This window comes from Equus asinus, chromosome 3 (assembly GCF_041296235.1).
Source record: "Equus asinus isolate D_3611 breed Donkey chromosome 3, EquAss-T2T_v2, whole genome shotgun sequence".
Taxonomy (NCBI): Eukaryota; Metazoa; Chordata; class Mammalia; order Perissodactyla; family Equidae; genus Equus; species Equus asinus.
This window is the reverse complement of record NC_091792.1, coordinates 75,724,655-75,742,073: the sequence shown is the minus strand read 5'-3', so window position 1 is coordinate 75,742,073 and position 17,419 is coordinate 75,724,655. Positions and strand designations below refer to the sequence as shown.

The 17,419-nt window shown below is 36.4% G+C and overlaps 2 protein-coding genes across 2 annotated transcripts in view; one reads left to right on the top strand and one right to left on the bottom strand.

Moving 5' to 3' along the window:
* The window catches only part of LOC123276646 (ATP-binding cassette sub-family D member 2-like), a 182,108-nt gene extending 180,392 nt beyond the window's left edge, over positions 1 to 1,716 (bottom strand). Inside the window, 1 exon segment of the mRNA XM_070506463.1 lies at positions 1,531 to 1,716. The gene's annotated coding sequence lies outside the window, so the exon portion shown is untranslated.
* The window catches only part of LOC123276113 (uncharacterized), a 153,296-nt gene that overhangs the window by 76,932 nt on the left and 58,945 nt on the right, over positions 1 to 17,419 (top strand). The window lies entirely within an intron of this gene.

The following is a 17,419-nucleotide window of genomic DNA, read 5'->3' as shown; positions in this document are numbered from 1 at the left end:
GAATCTGAAAGGGAGAGAGAGGAAAGGGACAAGCGGGAGGGACACTGGAGAAATCAAACTATCAAATACTTAGATCTGTTTTTCAGTCCCATTTTATTTTATTTTTTCTGTCTGTGTTTCTCATGAAGTCCCAGAATCTATCAGACAAGTCGTAATTGAGGGCATATTTTGTAAACAAATAGGAGAGAAGTCTTCTGCATTATAGAAAATAGTTCTTTGCTATATCTCCATCTTTATGTTTACTTGTCCTTACAATAAAAATCTTCCAGCCCCACAACTGCTATTTTTAGCAATGGAGATCTGATGCACTGGTGTTTATTTACAAGGTGAATATTGAATAAAAAAGAGCAGTGTTTCACTTCTACCACCCTCTTGTGTCCTTTAGATAGTTGTTACTTGGAGGTGTGTGACTTTATAACCTGAAGTTAACCATTTGGGAATCCAACTGGAGTTAGATGGTGGAAATAGCTTCTCTGGGACCTTACTTCATGTTTTGAGAGTTCTTTGTCTTTTGCAAACTTTTGTTTTGCTTGTTTTGTTTAGGCTTAGAGATAATCTATTGGCTACTTCCCACTTTGGTTATTTGATTCAAACAAAGAGTGTTAAAAAAATTTTCCCTACATCCCTAATGGAGGACTTAAACTGCTAAACAGTCAAGCAAAATTCTGCATACTTTTAAATATGTAAAATGTTTAGGTAAGGATGAGTGTGTTTTCGAATATGCAAAAACATTTTTGCTTCCCCACACCCACCACCCCCCACAACATACATACACATTTCTAGTCAACTGGAAGCCTGGGAAGATATGCATTAAATTAGAACAGAGGTTGGCAAATTATAACCCAACCAGTGGGCCAAATTTGGCCTGCCACCTATTTTTTTATGGCCCTTGAGATAAGAACAGTTTTTACATTTTAAAATGGTTGAAAACGCATCACAAGAATAATAATATTTTGTGGTGCATGAAAATTACATGAAATTTTTATTTCAGTGTCCATAAATAAAGTTTTATTGGAACACAGCCACACCCATTTATTTATTTACTTATTTTCTATGGCTTTCAAGCCACAGAGCCAGAGCTGGATAGATGAAACAGAGCCTAAAATATTCACTATCTGGCCCTCTTCAGAAGAAGTTTGCCAACCCTTGTGCTAGAATATAAAACCTGTTTCAGTGTTGAATGATCTTCATTATTCAGTTTACTGTGAATAAAGAACTATTCTCCTTTTCATAAGTAACAATAGCCTTAAACTTTTAAAACTCCTTTCCCATGTACCTATATGAATTTCAAGAATCATCACAGGTCTCTTTTCACTTGTTTGTATTCAATTCAGCAGATTGACTAATACATGAGTGGCAAATTCATGCAAATTTCTTTTATAGCTGGCCATATTAGCAGCACAATCTATCATTCATTCCATTGAGACTTTCTAAGTCTGTATGTAGAGATCATAGTGTTATAGTGGTTATTTTCAAAATCTTTTATTCCTAATCTCACGTTTTTCATGTGTCAAAGTAAGGATCTCTTACCCTTATAAACTTTAATTCTTTATGTCACATCTCCTGACTGTGATAAGACAGGTGGAGGGCCAGGGTAAACTTAGCTGGGGGTGATAGGAGGATGTTCAGCCAGGCAGAACACGTACACAGAGGGTTGCACCGGTCAGCAAGCAGCTGGCAGTCGAGGCAAGTGGCCTGAATCACTGGCATAGGACAGCCACATCAGGGGAGGAGCAGGGCAGTGGGAAATCTAGAAGCAAAGAAGGTTAGAGATCGAATCAGGCGGCACTTAGTTGTAGGTAGGTCAGTTTATCAACTGATAATGAAGCTAGGGTATAGGAACAAGCTTTTATTGGCTTGAGTGAAAGACTTGTTAGAATGAGGAAAATAATCAAGATAGAAAGACAGAAATTTGGTTACCGGAATTGTGGTGCAGGGAAGGTTGGAGGCCAGTTACTAGAACTGGGGAAAAGGTTAATGTGAGATTTGACCTAATGATGAGCCACTTAAGTACAGATGTAACTATCACCATTTTAATTCCACTCCCACCCTTCACTCTACCCTACCCCCAAGAGTCAGGGTTGGTCCTAGCATCTGAGACCAAGCTCAAGACTTCAGGGAAGGCAGAGGAAGAATTCAAGATGATAGGAAAACAGATACATAATTCCAGTTGGAAATATATGCCATTTAAGTAAGAAACTAAGAATGTCAAGGTACTTCTTTCATTTTTTATATTGCCATGCAATTAAAGCAGAAAGAATGCTAATTTAGTTTGAATTTCAAACTAGGTGAGAAAAAAAGAGTGAAAAAAAGTCACTTGTTACTATAGTAAACATAATTCAGCCTAATTTCCACTCAATCTTCTCAACTTTACATGTGTTTATACGGGAAAGCATTAAAATTTTTCTTAAGAGAGGAGAAATCTTAAAAAAAGATCTTGAAAATGAATGAAAGTTAAAAAATAAGCAATAATTATCAAATTACTCTGTTCTCAAGTGTGATACTCTCAATATCAGTGTCACAGTGGACATTACCAACAACCATGGAAGAGCAGGATTAAATAGACTTTATATATATATTAGAGACTATATATATACACATATATTAGGAAAACTACATGCTTTATAAACAGTAAAACATCAGAAATAAATTTTTATAATAAAGAGACCTACATATATAAGTATATGAATAAAAATGTATAATGTAGATAATATGTGTTATGTGTTTAGATAGTAAATCACCAGAGAGTAAATAATTTTTAGCAATAAAGATAAATTAAGGTTTAAGATTTGGGATGCATTTGCTGAGAAGGATGCATTTGCTAAGTAGTATTTTATCTGTGCTGTATTCCTTTCTTGAACTGTTTCCTGACCCAAGAGATTACCCAATTGCCCTACTGGCCCTAAAATAGCACAGCATTTGACTCATTATCTACCAGTCATGCTGGCCTTATTCATGTGAGCCACAAACACAATGAAGATGAGATCTTAGGTCAATATTTCATCTGTTACAAATAACCACCTAATAACTGGTTCATAATGAAATGTCTTTTGCTGTGAAGGAAAACCCAGCGAATATCTTGTCTGAGGATGTATCTCATAGGTTAATCTTTCCTTAGCCTAATTTACCACTTCCACTGCCTCTCTGTGACTGGAAAGAAAGCAGTGACTCTAGTCAGAGAGAAGACACGGTTCTATCCAGCTCCCACTTCTTGACTCTTCTCAACAGATTGGTCAACCTGTCCTTTATGTCTCTGCCTATAGAATATATTTTAAAAGGTCAGTCAATCCTCTCTAAAATTATTTTCCCCTTCTAGTTAGTTTAGTTAATTTGTACCTGTTTCAAAATGTTGAAAGTAGGAAAGGCTAACACACTGGGCCATTGCTTCTGACTCGATTGTATGGTTTAGTTACTGAAAAACAATGAGCTACTCCATGACGAAGACTAATTTGTTCTGAAATGCTATACTCACTTGGTTTAATTCAAACCAATGATAGATATACTTTGGTGAATTTTTGTGAGAAAAATCAGGATTTCTATGATTAAACGATGTCTACCAGGACACATAATCCTATTTTAGGCAACTATATTTTAGGCACTATTTCCCAATGAGTTAACAGAAAATGTATCATATTTGAAAATGAGAGATTGCCCAGGTTAAAAATCTGGAAAACAATCATGACAATTGGGGAAAAAACCCATTTTGTGCATTTGTTTGGTACAGGAGATTTCTAGTTTCTAACCAAAATATCATAGAACAGTGTGTAAGATAAACGTTTTGTGAAGATATACAAACATAACACAGAAACGATCAGTAAAATCCAACTTTCGTTTTGAGATTTTTTTCGGTAAGGTGTTTAAAGTCTTTGGGTCTTTACAGCTAAACCCAGTTTTGATCAAGCTCTCTAAGAAACCCACAAAATGGTAAGTTACTACAGCGCAATATTTCTAATAAACAACTGTGTACTGAATATTGAAACTGCACGTGAAAGATATTTAAAGGATTTGGATATGGAGTGATGTGGGAATGGAAACATCATCTTGAGGATTACGGATCCATATCTTTGTTCTTGCCTTCTTTTTCTCCCCTCAGTCTGTTCTTTGACCTAAAAAAAAAAAGGCTGAGACCTACAGCAAAGTAAATAAAACTACGGTGGGGGTGGTTTGAAACACTAACCCTGCGGCCACAGCCCAACACTTCATTTCTTGAGGGTTCCTTCGCCCGACCGGTTGAAACTGCTGTGTTCTTCCTCTTTCGGACGCGCTGCCTTCCCACGGCGTCCCCTGCGGCCCTCTCAGGACAGTGTCTCCGCAGAAACCGCAGAGGCTGCCGGGAGACCCGGAAGGAGCCTAACCAGGCCTCAAAGGCTGTAGGGAGGCTGGGCTATAGGCCCGTGGGCCGGAGAGGAGCGGGCTGAAACCGAGGAAGCTGTGGCTTAGCACTGAACGGAGCCGTCTGAAGTGCAGCTGTCAGAACCCCAGTGTCTTCTCAGAAGTTTTGGGGAGATGAACTGGGTCGGGGGCTCCCAGTGAGTCGTGCTGCTGGAGCTTGAGACTGTAGCCTTGCGTCCCTGGACGTGCATTCCTGTCATGGCGCCTCTTTCCTAGGCCTCGGAGGGGAGGGCACAGCCTTGCCTGGGGGCAACTTGCTAGGAGAGGTCTTTTAATCTTCCCCAAGCCGGGGACCCTAGCACCAAAAGCAGCTCAGCTTTTCCCCCACTGTCTTTCCAAAAGCTTCACATGTGGGGCCCGCCGTGGGTGAGGTTCTCTGCTCTCCCTCCCCCGCCTCCCGGGTCCTCCTCCTCTAATGAGACCTCTGAGCAGCTGAGCCCTCTTCTCGCCCCTGCTTCTCCCTTTTCGAAGGGATTTCTTTGCGTCAATATATCATCTTTGCACAAATTTGTAAGGCGTTATGGAAGAGGTCATTCCCTGCTGCCCTTAAATCCATTGGTGGGGGCTCGTATCCACCATAAATCCAATTGAGTTTGTTTTTGCAAGGGAGGGAAAGTGAAGCGTTTTTTGCTTTAACTTACAAGAGAATTTACAATTTGTTTTGTATTTAGAATTAATCACATAAAGGAGGATGAGTTGACAGTTTAGCTTTATGTAACCTGTTCATTGCTGTTGACCTTCAAGTCCACTAGGATGGAAATCATGTGGGCCTGTAATTTCGTTTGATCAAATTCCCTGATGAAAAGAATTGTTTTGATTGAAACATTAAGCCATTAAATACAATTTTTGTCACAAGTAGACCAAGGACAGTGATGATATGGTTAGAATATAACACATTTAAATTCTTAGGAATTTTATAAGAGGAAAGACAGCTTTTGTGTTCAAGTATTGTAACGATGTCTGATAATTTTAGCAATAGCATTTATCCTGTTGAAGATATGTTAGCATCGTATTTTAGAAGTTTATCTGATTTATTCCTAGCTAATGTTCTAGCATCATGCTTCCACTTTGGAGAAAAGTGAAAACTCACTTACATACGTCACACAATTTAGTTGATACATGATTATAATTTGATGTTTTTGAATTCTTTAAAATGTGAATATTAAATGAGATACAAAATCATCTTACAAATGCTTAAGCAGTATCAAAATATAGGTGCTATTATTATTCTGTCATATATCTTCTGGTTATTCAGGGAGTAGTATTTTGGTTGCTAGTGGGAGGATGCAAAAGCAATGTACTGCAGGAAACGTGTAGTCTAGGATTGTGTTTCTCAAAATGAGGTAGTGCTGCACCTGGAGATATTAGGTCCCAGGGGGTTAAGAAACCACAGAAGAAACGTGACACATCTCCCTGGAGCATCAGTTTTATTCACAGATCGGAGGAAAATATATTTTTTAATTTAAGTAAACATGGATATGTTATAGAGTAAAAGGCAAAACTTGTGTGAAGTTGTAAGAGAAAATATGGAATTTTAAATAAATTTTCTTGGGGAGGTTGGGCTCGTTAGGGTGAAACTCCAGATTGGTAATGAAAAAATGAGTGTCTCCACTTTGTACTATCCCAGCAAACCAAGGTAGACAAGATTAGTTGATCATGGCGCTCTGACCATGAGGCCGTAAGGGCCTCAGAATCTGAGACAGTGCTTAGTAATCACTAGCAGTTGATTGGAGCTGCTATAGAGTAGAAGTTTTAATCCTTGTCTCAGACCATCCTTGAGTACTTGTTTATTTCCCTCTGTTGTAGGATTAGTTTTTGTTTGAAAATTTTGAGAACTGTTAGGAACTTAAAATACAGACGAGTAACTAGAGAACATTTACAAAGCTCTCTCAGAGCTGCTCCATCAGAGAATTCGGCATTAATTAATTCAACAAATACGTTTTTACTTGCCTCCCTGTTTAGGGCATTGTCAAGCTGTATAGTGGGATTCAAAAGAGAAAAAGATAAAACTTTGGACCACAAAAAGAATTTATGGTAGAATGGTGAGATTTGAATTAGGTGAATGATTTTAAGACTAGATAGTTAAATGGTACTTAATATATAACAAGTGCTGTTCTAAGAACTTTTTGTATATTAGCTCATTTACTCTTAAGAAGAACCCTATGAGGTATGTACAAATGTTATCCTCATTTTACTGATAGGGAAACTGAGGCACTGTTAATGTTAAGTGGCTTGCCCAAGGTCACCCAGCTAATCAATGACAGTTATTTGAGAACCATATGCTTAATGGCTATGCTATGCTATGCAATGTAGAAATACGAGTATTGTGAAAGTGGCACATGTAAAGGGCTATGGATATTTAGAGAACAGAGAAATTACCTTAAACCTTGAAGGATAACAGTGTTGCACAGAACAAGCGCCACAGAGAAACAATGAAACACAGGTTCTTAAAAGCTGAAAAGGAAGTGAGATAAATAATTATCAAATTGGAGACCTAGTTTTTACCAAGGCTTCTTAGAAGAGATGGGTTGGGAGGGCAGTATTAAAGACCCTGAAAGGATTATTTGGCAGACAGTAGACAGGTCTGCATTAAGACAGGAAAACACTTGCAAAGAGGCTTTCTACCTTTTTTCCAAGGAAATGAATGAAGCAGGCTATAGCAAGTTTATATTTTGGTTGTAGCAACCTGATTGTATACACTAAATCAAACCAGGGTATTCTTGTTGTGTATTATAGGGACCTGATATACCGTTTAATTGCAGAATCATTTGATAGGAGCGTCTTTACAATTGCAAAGGTCTTTGCAAGTTTTCTTGGCATAGAAGAAACTTGGCGTTTAATTTTTTGCTGCTCTTCTGTTTGGGGAGTCTACCAGTCATATGTAAGATTTTTTTTTGTGAGGGAAGGGACTGGTGGCTAGGGAAGAAATAAGCTTTCCTTATTTTGCTTTTTAAATTACTTGGTTTGGCTTTAGTGTTATGCTTTGTGGACGTCTTTGAAGATATAACATTTCATTTCAAACAAAGTCTCATTTAGGGTAAAGAGATTTGGTCTAAGCTGAAACTAATTGACATATCTATGATAGCAGTTCCAAGTCTACTGTCCCTGAAACTTGCTAATCAGCCATAATGTCAGATTTTTCAATTTAATGGTTTCTTTCTTTTTTTCCTAAAATTATATTCTTTTTTTTGACTTAAAATGCCCCTCCCATTTTAAGTCCTTTCTTTTTTTCTCCCCCTGCTTTTTCTTCCCAAATCCCCCCAGTACATATTTTAGTTGTGGCATGTGGGATGCCACCTCAGTGTGACCTGATGAGCGGTGCCATGTCCACGCCCGGGATCTGGACCAGTGAAACGCTGGGCCACCTAAGCAGAGGGCGCGAACTTAACCACTCGGCCACGGGGCTGGTCCCAAGTCCTTTCTTGACAAAATTAAAAATATGAATCATTTGTCAGTCTTACCAATTAAATAATTTTTTTTTTTAGTTGTCTGGGAATCATTGACCTAGAACTCTAATCTTTGTTTTGTACTTTTACGTCAGCACTGAGACCCTGTGTTTTCCTAGTCACATTGAGGTGTAAATTTGAAAGAGGACAGGTATAAGCACTGATCTTTTTAATTTGGAAAAGATTCTCTTTTATTTTCAGTATTTGGTGATTGATGACTTGTTTCACCAAATTCATAGCCACCTCAGACATGAAGGTGGTAGGAAGAGAAGAGAGAAAGGAGAAGATAAAGATGTGACCAGTCTTTGGGCCTCGATATGCTATTCAGAATGGGATCAACTATAGATCTGAAATACAGCACTATACATGCAGTGTAAGAAGACTTTTTGTTTTAATTAGAGGAGGTTTATTTTTATAACTTAGATTGAAGAATGCAACCCGTGTCATAAGAAAGATACAGATAAAATCCTGTTTGAATTTAGGTGAAGGAGAGGTTTGCATTTGTAAATGTAGGCCTAGAATATTCACCTGTGCAAAGTATTTAGTGAGTGCTATGTACCAGGCACTGTGCCAGGTCAGAGTATAAAGTAACTGAAATTTAGTCTCTTTCTGAGAGATTTATAGCTTATTGGGGAGGGGGGAATATGACATTCCATAAAGTTTGAAAATGTTGAAAGATCAGGGGCCAAAATATATGATTTAAAAAAAACAGTGTGAACAATAGTAGAACATAGGAAAGTTTTAGCTGAGAGTTTGGCAAATCAGAAACAAGGCTAAAGGAAAGTTTGATGGAGAAAAAGAATAAAATAAATGTTATGTAAATAGTTGGAGACAAGATTACTTATTTAAATACTTAAAAATGTGTATATGTGTCTGCGTGATGGTGAGGTTGAAAACCAGACTGAGAAGTTGAAATTTGATCCGTTGGATATTGAGGAGTCATTCAAATTCAGAAGTACCACAGTGAAAGTGGTATTCTATGACTGTTTGTTTGTGGTGGTAGTGGTGTGTCGTTTAGAATATAGTGGTGAAAGACTCCAAGACAGTGATACCAGTTAGGATTCTTCTGGGGAAAAATAATCAATACTATTTTTCCGTTTTCTTGTATGACAATATATATTCCAGATCAAATCAAAACCAGTCCTAGCGCTGGCGCGGTGGCCGAGTGGTTAAGTTCGTGCGCTCTGCTTCGGCGGCCCGGGGTTTCACCAGTTCGAATCCTGGGCGCCCACATAGCACTGCTCATCAGACTATGCTGAGGTGGTGTCCCACATGCCACAGCTGGAAGGACCCACAACTAAAAATACACAACGATGTAGTGGGGGTCTTTGGGAGAAAAAGGAAGAATAAAATCTTTAAAAACAAAACAACCCCCAAAAAAGCAAGCAAAAAAAACCAGTCCTATGTGAATTTGGGTTAATTATTAAACCTCTCTGTATAGGAGCAGATCAGGTTGTGAGGGACCTTCATAATGGAAAAAAGAATACAAAATTGTGACTACAAAATTAGGTATAGGGCTTGGAAGGGGAATATGCAGATGAAGGGCTCTGAACTTAAGTTTAATTAGCTTTACAATAAATTCTCTTTACTGTGAATTAGCCTCTGTCCCTGCATCTCTTTCTTCATCTGTTAAATGGGGATAACACTTAAATGTACGGTGAACATCATCCCAGTTTGCCTAGGACAGTCATGGTTTATGCCTGTGATCCTAGTGGCACGCCCAGTTTAGCATTTGTTTTCGGAGTTTTTGTTTTTTAATTAAATATAAGCTACCATTAATGGTTCCGTTAAAATGAACCCAGATAGAATCAGTGAACATCCTTTTATTTTTTTTTTAACCTCTGCCGTGGTCTGTATTAGTGCATGAGCAACGTGTGTGGTGAAGAACGTTCTCACTTTAACATGTGGTTAAATCTGAAGACATCCAATGATAACCCAGGCCTGACACTTTCCAGATAGAAAGTAACTAACAGCTTCTTTTAAAGATAGCATGAAGGGCGCTTGCTGATAAAGTGTGCTGAGACATGAGTGGCTGGGTACAACTAACTTGCTGGATGGGATGGGAGAAGTATTTAATGCTGCTGTCTCTGCTATCCACTTGTACCAGCTAGTTGTAACATTGCATTCTAAGGTCTGAGAGATTTGTATAGCCTCCATGCCTGGGAGTGGGGTCAATAGGAAACATGGAAAATTTTAGATTAGGTGTAAGTGAAATATTTGCTAGGAATAGAGGCTAATCAGTCCTGTCAGAGTGCCTACAAAGAGTAGTAGGAATGTTGTTGCTACAGTGGTTTTGTCAACAACCATTTCCTTTTTCATAGTGTTTAGTAATGCTTTTGTAACCTTTTGGCAGCAGGGAGCTCAAATAAAGGAAAATTAATGCTTAATGATAAATACTGATGTTTTGTTTTTCATTTGAGTTGGTGAATCTATAACTAGTACACAAAATGTTTGCCAGCATTTAGCATCTCTCATGGTCACATGACAATCTGAATGCACAAATATGCTGAAAAAGCATCAGGAGTTACTTTCAGATTTGGTAGTTATTTTAAGGAGATTATAGCTGCAGACAATAGTTTGACACATGTAACTGCAGAACATTAAAGATAAAATTATTTCTGCAATGATAATATAAATAGAAATTTGATGGATCATAGCATCTTGGGTAAAACAGGACTCTTACTAAATTATGTAACCTGTGTAGCCAAGATACACTTGGAATTGGTTGTAGTTCATGTATATTTCACAGTTGTAGTCAAAGAGGCTTGATATTTTACTGAACAAAGCTACAGTTGTCAAAATTTTCATTTTTTTATATGCACAGTTAATGTAACTGAATTACAGTGTTTTTGAGACAATACTGATGTTGAATCCAAAAAAGAATACTTTGGCGTGTTGTTATAAGCTTGCTTTCTTTGTTGCCTTTTATTAATTGGATTTCATAAACATTTGACTCTTTGAAGAGTTACTTGATAAATCAATCTATGTATCCTGCATTGTTATTGAACATTTTTGCAAGCAAGTCCTCTAAATTTTGATGACATTTTATTCAAAAACAGTTGAAAATATTTATTCAAAATATCCCATAAATGGAGTGAAAAACTTCAACTTTAGAAGCTTTTAGTGAATTATAATTGTTGAAATAAAGTTTTTAAGATTTAATTGTGAATAACCTGAAATACACATCTGTGTTGGGCTATCATTCACAATCTAAGATCTCTTCCATTGTATGACCCAGGAGATGGCTGTTCATGTTTATCATTACAGCCTGTAACTATGAAACAATATTTTCCATGTGAAAGTACTATAAGAATTCAATCTCTAAGAACTTATTTTAATTAGGCTCTGTATTCTGAATATTAGATGGATTTCTGCCTCATCGATTGACACTTTTTTTCTCAATACCATACCTTTTGTAATTCATATTACTCTAAAAACTTTTTCTTGTATTGCAAGAGAAGAATTTATATGAAAGCCATAGCATTCTAATGTATATCATTACTATTCCTGACACATCAGGTGGACCTGCTTTAGTTTTGTGGAAAACCAACCTAAGTACTTTTTCTAGGCTAGTTACTGTCCTGAATCTTAATAAGTCTGCTAGCTAACAATGTTAACATTATGATGTCTTAGGTTAATATTAATTTCACTGTGACACAAGCCATAAAATAATTTTTTCAATTGTTAGTTATTGCTTTATTAATTTTGTTTACATTTTTCACTTTGAATCACACTTAAGATGTTATTACAAGATTGTAACAATCTGGAAACGGTTTCTTTTGCATGGCACCTCGCCACTAAAAAGATAAACTAAGCAACAAAATAAAAAGCAAAACAAAATAAACAAAAAAGAAAATTCAAGACTAGCTGACAGTTAAGATATGTGACACCCATAGTATTTAATCCCTAATGTAGTTTCAACATCTCCTGCGTACTCCATGTAAAATGTACGTTCGTGTTGTTCTTGATGTTTCCTTGACCACATTACTGCCTGTCTTTTTTTTTTAAAGAAAGTATTTCTTTAGCGTTTTCCTTTAAATCTTTGCTTACTAGAAAGAATGGCAAGGGGCAGAATGCCCTGTTATATTTTTGTAGTCAGTATGGTTTTATTTCTTCCTTTCTCTCTCTCTTCTTTCCTTCTCCCCTTCCCTCCCTTCTCTTCTCTTCTTTCCCTTTCTTAACCTCTTTACACTTCTCTATTTTACTTTATTCTTTCTATCTTAATGAAGAATAAGGTAGTGTAATCTATATCCCTGCTTCCCACAATTGATAACTTGTGGAGTGTTCTATGAAGAAGTTATGGCCTTTTGATTTTATTTTCAGTATGTAGCTATAATGGCAACTAATATTGTTCACTTAAACTTTTACTGAAAGAGGTGGTTGCAATATATTTCTTTAAAAATCCGTTTTCTAGAATAACATAGTAATTACTGTTAAAGAGATGAGCTTCATTCCCACCTCCCCACCCCTAAATCTCTGGTAATTTAAATTTCAGGACAAAAATTAGAGAAACTCTTAAAATTGTTTTTTATAAAGTGCATATAAATTTCATGAAGAAACTGATGTTTGAATGGGGTCTTGAAGGTATTGAAAGTTTTGAGTACAAAATATGGTGGGAGGAGTCTCCATATATGGAGAAGAAAAACTATATTTTCATTTGGTCGGGTGTTGGAATACATGAAACGCAGGAATGGAAAACAAAGTTGAAATCTAAGTTGGGGCAGGCAATGGAAGTCACGTCCCTAAGTGATAATCAGAGCTGTGTTTTATTGCTATTACCAATGTAGTAAGAAATATAGGAGAACATTTGCATAAAATCAAGGAGACTCTTTAAAGTATAATTATGGTAGCTAGCTACATACTTAATATTGCAGTAGTCAAAGTAGCAAATGACTTCTGAGGATTCACATTTTATATATAGCAAGCTATTTTAATTATCTGCACGTTTTTCTTTTTCTCAGATATAAAATTCCATCTAGTTTACCCCATTATTTGGGGATATATTCATTTGTTCTCCCGTCTTTTCTATCTTATTTTTTTCGACCTTTATTGAGGTATAATTGACAAATAAAATTGTAAGATATTTAAAGTATACCATGTGATGGTTTGATATATGCATACATTGTGAAAGTTAATTAACACATCCATCACCTCAGATATTTCTCTTTTTTGGTGAGAACATTTAAGTTCTACTCTCTTAACAGATTTCAATTATACAATACAATGTTATTTTGTATTAACAAATGGTATGGTTACCATGTTATCCTCAGAACTTATTCATCTTATAACTTAAAGTTTGTATGCTTTTACCAACCTCTCCCTATTTACCTGACCCCCCAGCAACCACTTGTCTGTTCTCTGTTTCTATGATTTTAACTTTTTTTTAGATTCCACATATAAGTGGTACCATGTCCTATTTGTCTCTGTCTGACTTAATTATCTAATGCCTTCCAGGTTCATCCATGTTATCACAAATGACAGGATTTCTTTCTTTTTTGTGTGAGGAAGATTGGCCCAGAGCTAACATCTGTTGCCAATCCCTCTCTTTTTGCTTGAGAAGATTGTTGCTGAGTTAATATCTGTGCCAGTCTTCTTCTACTTTTTGTGTGGGATGCAGCCACAGCATGGCTTGACACGTGGTGCTAGGTCTGTGCCTGGGATCTGAACCTGTGAACCCCGGGCTCCCAAAGTACAGCATGCGAACTTGACCACTATGCTGCTGGGCTGGCCCAGGATTTCTTTCTTTTAAAAGGGTGAATGATATTCCATGGTGTATATATATATACCAAATTTTCTTGATCCATTCATCCATTGATGTACTCTTAATCTGCTTCATACCTTGGTTGTTGTGAATAAGGCTCCTATGAACATGGGAGTACAGATATCTGTTTGAGATGTTGATTTCTCTTTGGATATATACCCAGAATTGGTGCTGCTCGATCAAACGGTAGTTCTTTTAATTTCTTGAAGAACCTCCATGCTGTTTTCCATAATGGCTGCACCAATTTATATTCCCACCAATAGTGCACAAGGGTTCCCTTTTCTCCACATCCTAATATTTGTTCTCTCTTTTCTTTTTGATGCAAGTCATCCTAAAGGACATGAGGTGATAAATCATTGTGGTTTTGATTTGCATTTCCCTGAGCATTAGTGATATTGAGCACCTTTTCCTGTACCTGTTGATCATTTGCATGTCTCTTTTGAAAAATGCCTATGTACGTCCTTTGCCCATTTTTTAACTAGGTTATTTGTTTTTTGCTGTTGAGTAGTATGAGTTCCTCATATTGTGGATATTAAACTCTTATCAGATATAAGATTTGCAAATATTTTCTCCAATTCCATAGGTTCCCTTTTCATTTTGTTGATGGTTTCCTTTGCTGTGCAGAAGCTTTGTAGTTTGATGTAGTCCCACTTTTTAATTTTTGCTTTTGGTGTCAAATCCAAAAAATCATTGCCGAAACCAATTTCAAGGAGCTTACCCCCTGTGTTTGCTTCTAGGAATTTTATGGTTTCAGGTCTTATATTCAAGTCTTTAATCCATTTAGAGTTGATGTTTGTGTACAGTGTAAGATAAGGGTTACAGTTTCATTCTTTTGCATGTGACTGTCTAGTTTTCCCAAGACTATTTATTGAAGAAACTGTCCTTTCCCCACTGTGTGTTCTTGGTTCCTTTGTGATAAATTGAATGACCATATATTTCTGGCTTATTTCTGGATATTCTATTCCATTGGTCTGTCTGGCTGTTTCTATGCCAATACCATACAGTTTGATTACTGTCACTTTGTAATATAGTTTGAAATCAGGAAGTATGATGCCTCCAGCTTTCTTCTTTCTCAATTATGCCTTGGCTATTTGGGATCTTTTGTGGTTCCATACAAATAATAGGGTTGTCTGTTTTATTTTTGTGAAAAATGCCACTAGAATTTTGATAGGGATTGCATTAAATCTGATATGTCATTTGATTTCTGGGCTTTCAATTCTGTTCCATTGATCTGTAGGTCTGTTTTTTCACCAGTACCATCCTGTTTTGATTACTATAGCTTTGTAGTATATTTTGAAATCAGGGATTGTGATGCCTCCAGCTTTATTCTTTTTTCTCAGGATTGCTTTAGCTGTTTGGGGTCTTTTGTTGCCCCATATGAATTTTAGGATTCTTTGTTCTATTTCTGTGAAGAATGTCATTGGGATTCTGATTGGGATTGTATTGAATCTGCAGATTGCTTTAGGGAGTATGGACATTTTAACTGTATTTATTCTTCCGATCCATGTGCACGGAATATCTTTCCATTTCTTTATGTCTTTATCAATTTCTTTCAATAAAGCCTTAATAGTTTTCATTGTATAGGTCTTTCACCTTCTTGGTTAAATTTATTCCTAGAAATTTTATTCTTTTTGTTGTGATTGCAAATAGTATTGTATTCTTGAGTTCTCTTTCTCTTAGTTTGTAATTAGAGTACAGAAATGCAAATGATTTTTGCAAGTTCATTTTGTACCCTGCCATTTTTCTGTTATTGTTGATTATTTCTAATAGCTTTCCAATGGATTCTTTAGGGTTTTCTATATATAAAATCATGTCGTTTGCAAACAGTGAGCATTTCACTTCTTCATTACCTATTTGGATACCCTTTACTTCTTTTTCTTGCCTAATTGCTCTGGCTATACCTCCAGTACTATTTTGAATACGAGTGGTGAGGGTGCGCACCCTTGTCCTGTTTCTGTTCTCAGAGGGATGGCTTTTAGTTTTTCCCCGTTGAGTATGATGTTGGCTTGGGTTTGTCATATATGGCCTGTATTATGTTGAGATACTTTCCTTCTATAGCCATTTTATTGAGAGTTTTCCTCATAAATGGATGTTATATCTTGTGAAATGCTTTCTCTGCATCTGAGATGATCACGTTTTTTATTCCTCATTTTGTTAATTTGGTGTATCACATTGATCGATTTGTGGATGTTGAACCATCCCTGTGTCCCTGGTATAAATCCCACTTGATCATGGTGTATGGTCCTTTTAAGATTTTGCTGTATTCGGTTTGCCAGTATTTTGTTGAGGAGTTTTGTATCTCTGTTCATCAGCAAAATTGGCCCGTAATTTTCTTTTTTTGTGTTATCCTTGTCTGGCTTTGGTATCAGCTTGATGTTGGCCTTGTAGAATGACTTACGAAGTATGCAGTCTTTTTCAATTTTTTGAAATAGTTTGAGAAGGATAGGTATTAAATCTTTGAATGTTTGGTAGAATTCTTAAGAGAAGCCATCTGGTCCTGGACTTTTATTTTTTGGGAGGTTTTTGATTACTGTTTCAATCTCTTTACTTGTGATTGGTCTTTTTAATTCTCTATTTCTTCTTGATTCAGCTTTGGCAGATTGTGTGAGTCTAAGAATTTATCCATTTCTTCTGGATTTTGCAATTTGTTGGCATATAGTTTTCATAGTATTCTCTTATGATCCTTTGTATTTCTGTGGTATCGGTTAATTTCTCCTCTTTCATTTCTAATTTTATTTGAGCCTCCTCTCTTTTTTCCTTAGTGAGTCTGGCTAAGGGTTTGTCAATTTTATCTTCTCAAGGAACCAGCACTTGGTCGTTGATCCTTTCTACCATTTTTGTGGCTTCAATTTCATTTATTTTTGCTCTAATTTTTATTATTTCCCTCCTTCTGCTAACTTTGGGTTTTGTTTGTTCTTCTTTTTCTATTTCTGTTACGTGCAGTTTAAAAGTGCTTACTTGAGATTTTTCTTGTTTTTTAAGGTGAGCCTGTGTTGCTATGATTTTCCCTCCTAGGACCACTTTTGTTGCATCCCATGAGTTGGTGTGGTATAATGTATTTTCATTTTCATTTGTCTCCAGATATCTTTTGATTTCTCCTGTAATTTCTTCAATGACCCATTGGTTGTGCAGTACTATGTTGTTTAGCCTCCACATATCTGTCACTTTCGTAGCTTTTTTCTTGTAGTTGGTTTCTAGTTTCATAGCATTATGGTCACAAAAGATGCTTGATATGATTTCAGTCTTCTTAAATTTATTAAGGCTTGCCTTCTTTCCCAACATATGGTCTATCTTTGAGAATGTTCCATGTGCACTTGAGAAGAATGTGTATTCTGCTGTTTTTATACATGTTCTATTAAGTCCATCTGGTCTAGTTTTTCATTTAATTCCATTATTTCCATGTTGACTTTCTGTCTAGATGATCTATCCATTGATCTAAGTGGGGTTTAGGTCCCCTACTATAATTATGTAGTAGTTCACTTCTCCTTTTAGGTTTGTTAATAGTTACTTTATGTACTTTGGTGCTCCTATGTTGGTTGCATCCAAATATGTATTTCTTATTGTAAATTACAATATCACAATGATCAATCTGTTGTTCAAAGTGGGGTTTTGAAGTCCCCTGCTATTATTTATTGCTGCCTATTTCTCCTTTTAGTTCTGTTTATATTTGCTTTATATATTTAGGTGCTCCAATGTTGGGTGCATAAATATTTACAGTTCTTGTATCCTTTTGATGAATTGACTCCTTTATCATTTGTAATGGCCTTTGCTGTCTCATGTTACAGTCTTTGTCTTCAAGTCTATTTTGTCTGAGAATTAT